Genomic DNA, 4,886 nt, shown 5'->3' with positions numbered 1-4,886 from the left:
CCCCCCCGCCATTCCTTGTATTTGCAAACTGTTCTTAGATAAGGATCAAAACTAAGCAACAGATACCAGTATACAAGTGGCACGATAAGAACTCCATGAGACAGAATTAATTTTTAACCCTGAGTGGGGAAAGCTGGCAACCCTAACAACTTCTTTTAATGCTGCACCTAAGGAATTGGACCTCCATTCTAAGACCTGACTTAAACCCCTTTAAAACATTACACTGAACTTTGCCAAACAGGACAGATGTGTTAGACCAGGGACACAGTTCCCTCATTTGGAGAATACAGCGCTTTGTCTCCGATACTCCTTACATCAGTAACTGTTGAACAACAAGAATTCAAATGACCACTTTCCGCAAACACCACCACAGGGATGAGCTTGTACGTAACTCACAAAGACAGCCCTGTATCAGCCCTGTCTCATGACGAGAGAAGTTGCCCATTTGAGGAAGCAGTCAGTTCACAAGGAGAAGAGCACTCTTCTGATAACAGGAATTGCACTAGTATCACTTTTAATAAACTCACCTGCCCTTTTTCCTTAGGACATGCCAGACCTTGCCTCATGTCAGGAATGCTGCACTGTGTTTACTAGCATCTGCAAATTAACCTAACTGTAACTCTCCCAGAGACTTGCTTCTCCTCAACTGCTCCCATCCTATTTCACTCCCCCTGGGGAAAGGTACCCCTGCTGCCTCAGTGCCTGTATGGTGAGTCAAAAAGATAGGTTTCATTCAAAAAGTGAAAAGGTTTTTTCCCCTTTGCACTCTCATTCTTCCAAGCCATTCTCCTCATGTCCCTCTGTACCCTCCCTGCCACAAAACCTGCTCTCTTCTCCATAACTCACCCAGCTATTTAAATCTCTTACATGTTCTTCAAGCCAGGCACCTGATGCTTGGACACTACTCTGAGGAGCACCATAAAGATTCCTATAGATGTAGAAACACTAGAGGACTTCCAGCTGCAAAGGAGCATTGGTGATTCATGACACCCAACTTACTCATTGTACAAGCCTGGAGTCTTCAAAAAATCTCGTGTTTTTCAGGTCTCTGAAGTTGGTCTCCGAGCCTTGTCAACTTCCTCAGCAAGCTTGGCCTGACTAAAGTATCTCAGCCACCCCGAGACTTTGGGATAGTTAAAAGCAACAACCATTATGTCCTAACTCTGAATGGGGCCTTTCCTTAGCAGGATCTTTTACCTCTGTATCTACCATTCCACACTGTCCCTCCAAGCCAAGGTTTCAGAAGTACGTGAAAAGGCTGCTTGGTGGCTGGATGTTGAAACTTGCCCATCTGTAGCACTCTATCCCCTCCACCCAGCCAACAGCAGTGGTAGCTCCCTAAGGCAAATCCTGGCCTATATGTAGTTCCCAGTGAACTAACAACAAGCAACACTGAAAATTATGGGTTTTAGCCACGCACTCATAGATCAAATAGGAGGCGAGGCAAGCACATTAAGCAAAAACCACAATGAGACAACCCAAACTGACAGGCCACTGACTGCATCATGCTACCCCAGAGCCAACAGCAAAAATTTTTGTTTTCTTTCCTCTGCAGCAGGAAGCAGGGAGTATTTCTTCTCTCCCTCTTTTCTCATGGGTTTTCCAGCAAAGGTCACCATTTTGGGGGAAGGGGAAATTTCAGAGTTACAAACCCCAAGGATTTAAAAGCCTTCGGAAGAGAGGCCTGCATGAGACTGCCACTGCTGAGCCACTTGGGAACAGACAAGCTCACAGATGATGCAGGCTTGGCATGAGCCCAGTTACTTGGGGATATCCTGATCCAACCTGCTCACTTTCAAAACCCAACTTGCCTTGTAACAGTAGCAAGACCTCTCCTGTGCCCATCCTCCTTCCCAGCGCTAAATTAAATGTCATGGTGGACACACTCAGGGGTTAACTGTTTACAAATACCTTTGCTGAGATCAGCAACCAGAGAATACTGTGATGGACGAAAGTATTAAATCAAAGGGAAGGGTGTACGAATCAAGGCCCTGTGCAGCAACAGTTTCCTAGCACTATTCCAAGCACTGAGACTGAGATGCTGTACATAAAAGGTTCTGCTCCTTTTAGCAGTGTTACTAAATGTAATGCCTTCTTCTGAATACATTTGGGCAAAATATTTAAAATTACTATTATTATGCAATTTTGGACACAAACAACCACCACTCCCCGGACAAACTGGAATTATTACTGGAAAATATGAAAAAGAAACAAGCTAGATACAAGCTGCTAAAAAAAGTTTCTTTGCATTAGGAAAACCAAACAGAAAAAAACTCATAGTAATATAAATAAATAAAAGTATTAATGTGTAACAATAAAAATACTTAGGGGTCTTACAGTTCCCTTCAGTTTAATAATCTCAACAACATCTAAAAAATACTAGAAGAGTTCAGTGTTCATTTGACAAATGGGCAACTGTTAATTTTTAAATGTGATCAACTAAGAAAAACAAATAACAATCCACGTTAAAAACAGTTTTCAGCACTAATTTTCCTTGAGTCTATTAGATAATTTCTGCAATTTTTCATACACTTTTCTCTACATTTTTGGATAGTTTTCTCTCCCTAGTCATTCTGTTAGGTCTTGATCCCCCAGGGACCAAGTTTTAGCAGACCCTGGCCTCCAGGATGTTAGTATGAATTTCTGTTCCTTTTATGTAACCCTCCAGCAGTGGAGAGAGGGACTGCAAATACAATACACCCTTTCACTGTTACCAGATGGTGTATGTAAGAGGCTCCTTTATACATGAAAATCAGACTCCATAACTAACTAACTGGCTCTTCAGAAGAGGTAATGAAACCATGTTCACAACAAACACTGTCAAGTAAATATACTACAACAAGAAAGGCAAAATCGACTATCACTTGTTTTCCATCATAGTATCTCAGACACAACTTTTTAACTGCAGTGCTGTCTTCTAAATGTGAATGTTTGGAAACACTGTTTGGAACATCTGGAACATTTTTTAAATTCAAGGACTCCCATAAGGATCATTGGAAGACTTCAGGAAATTGCCTTGTAAACAATAATATCTGGAAAACATAAAATTCAATACTGCAAGACACTTTATCTCCGCTGTTGCATGTCCTGCAACATCTTACCAGAACTGAAAACAAGAAAAACACCAATAGAAAACATGTCGCCATGTTGCTGACAAGAGAGAATCCATGTTTTATCCTGAATGTTTCATTCCAGCCTGCCTCCATGGGCACAGAAAGTCAGAGCTGGATAAAAATCAAACACCCACTTTCACTCTTCAGCATTAAAGAGGCAAAGGCCTGGTACTCTTCCCTCTTTGTTTACACTTGCAAAGTAACTAAATTTCAAGTGAGAGGCTGAACCAGGAGCGTGACACCTACAGCTGACCAACTCCATACAGCAAGCAAACCTTTGCACAGGCAAAAATCAGCAGGAGGCTGGCTGCAAGATGCAGGCAGAAAACACTAGGGCGCTGAGCTCCTGAACAGGCAGCTGCAGCAGCAACAAACTCACCAGCCTCCAAAACACAGCACAGACCCTCCACAGCCCGACTCACCACCACAGGACCTCTGCCCGAGTAGAATCGAGAGCCCACAGGCAGTGGACGACCATTTCACTAAAGCCTTTTTTTTTTTTTTTCCCCCCTTTGCTCGCTCTGGATTACCGGGATCAACGTAAGCCGGAGGAGGGCCAGCTGCAAACCCAGCATCTGCTCTGGAGACAGACCCAGCCGCCCCGCATGCCAGCAAAACTCTCCCTGTCCGTCCGCCAGAGATTTGCCGACACAAGGGCAAGCGGGATTAGGGCCATGGCAAATATTTGCCCGTCAGCACTTTATAACGGGTGAGGGCACAGACACAGGCGGGTATTTGGTTTCTAGCAGGACCCCGGGTGGCTCTGCTCCTCCTGCAGCTGCCGTGACTGGTGGGGAGGACTCGGAGGGCTGGATGACAGGGGAATAAACAGAGAGCAGGGTTTATGTTGGCCTAAAACCATCAATGGCCAGGTGGAAACCATGACACCTAAGGTGACCAGGCCTGGATGGCGGCTGCCCTCGCCTAGGCGCTAGCACCCCTTTGGGGCTCCCCGCAGCTCCCCGTCCCTCCGGGCCAGCGCCTAGGGGGACACTGGCCACCATCCAGGCCACCCCAAGGGTTTCTGAGTGCTGAGCCGGTCACCCCACAGCGGGCTGAGGTGACCCTGCCGGGCCCGCCCTCACCCCGCCATAAGGCCGAGCCCGGCTTCCCCCCCCTGAAAGGCCGCTCCGGTGCCGAGGGGCCGCGGCGCAGCTCTCTTCCCCCCCTTCTCTCCGACCCCGCCGGGGCTCCTCCCCTCGGAGCCCAGCTCCGAGCGGCAACAAGTGGAAGCCGCTGAAGTTACTTCCCGCTCCCCACCGGCCCCACCGCCCTCCGCGCTCCCTCAGGGGGTTGTGAGGGCGGGTGTCGCACGTTACCTGCGCGGCCCGCCGCCATGTCGCGGAGAGACGGGTCGGGGTGAGGCTCCGGAGCCCTTCGCCGCTCCCCGCCGACTACAACTCCCGTGAGGCCGCTGGAGGTGCCTCCCCCACCCCCGGGGCGGTGGCTGCGCGCAACGCTATGGGCTCCCGGCCGAGCCGGGCCGGGTCGCCGTTGTCCCCTCAGCGGGGCGCGGAGGGCCTGGCTGAGGGAAAGCACAGTGGTGACAATAGAGGCGTTTTATATGTCTTTGCGGGAAAAATCGCCGCTTTCCTCTACAGCTGCGGGCTTGGGGCAGTTTCCTTTCGGGGGGTGGGGGGGGGTGGTGGTGGTGGTGGTTCTGGTACCCTCAAACAAGGTCTCCTGTCAGGAAGTGTTAACTTTTTAATATCGTACCGACTGTTGCTTTTAGGACAGTTCACTATGTTGGTTGGGGTTTTTTGTGTTTTTTTT

At 48.3% G+C, this 4,886-nt stretch overlaps 1 protein-coding gene across 2 annotated transcripts in view; it reads right to left on the bottom strand.

Moving 5' to 3' along the window:
- Positions 1-4,532, bottom strand: part of FYCO1 (FYVE and coiled-coil domain containing 1) — a 53,600-nt gene extending 49,068 nt beyond the window's left edge. The window contains exon 1 of one of the 2 annotated variants that reach the window (XM_010562047.1): positions 4,433-4,532. The gene's annotated coding sequence lies outside the window, so the exon portion shown is untranslated. Of the gene's footprint in view, positions 1-3,535; positions 3,606-4,432 lie in introns of those variants that run through there. The other variant, XM_010562049.1, reaches the window with a different exon arrangement.
- Between the last annotated feature and the right edge of the window lie 354 nt (positions 4,533-4,886).

This window comes from Haliaeetus leucocephalus, unplaced genomic scaffold (assembly GCF_000737465.1).
Source record: "Haliaeetus leucocephalus isolate CR32 unplaced genomic scaffold, Haliaeetus_leucocephalus-4.0 Scaffold153, whole genome shotgun sequence".
Taxonomy (NCBI): Eukaryota; Metazoa; Chordata; class Aves; order Accipitriformes; family Accipitridae; genus Haliaeetus; species Haliaeetus leucocephalus.
The sequence above is the reverse complement of the archived record's forward strand: the minus strand, read 5'-3'. Positions and strand labels throughout refer to the sequence as shown.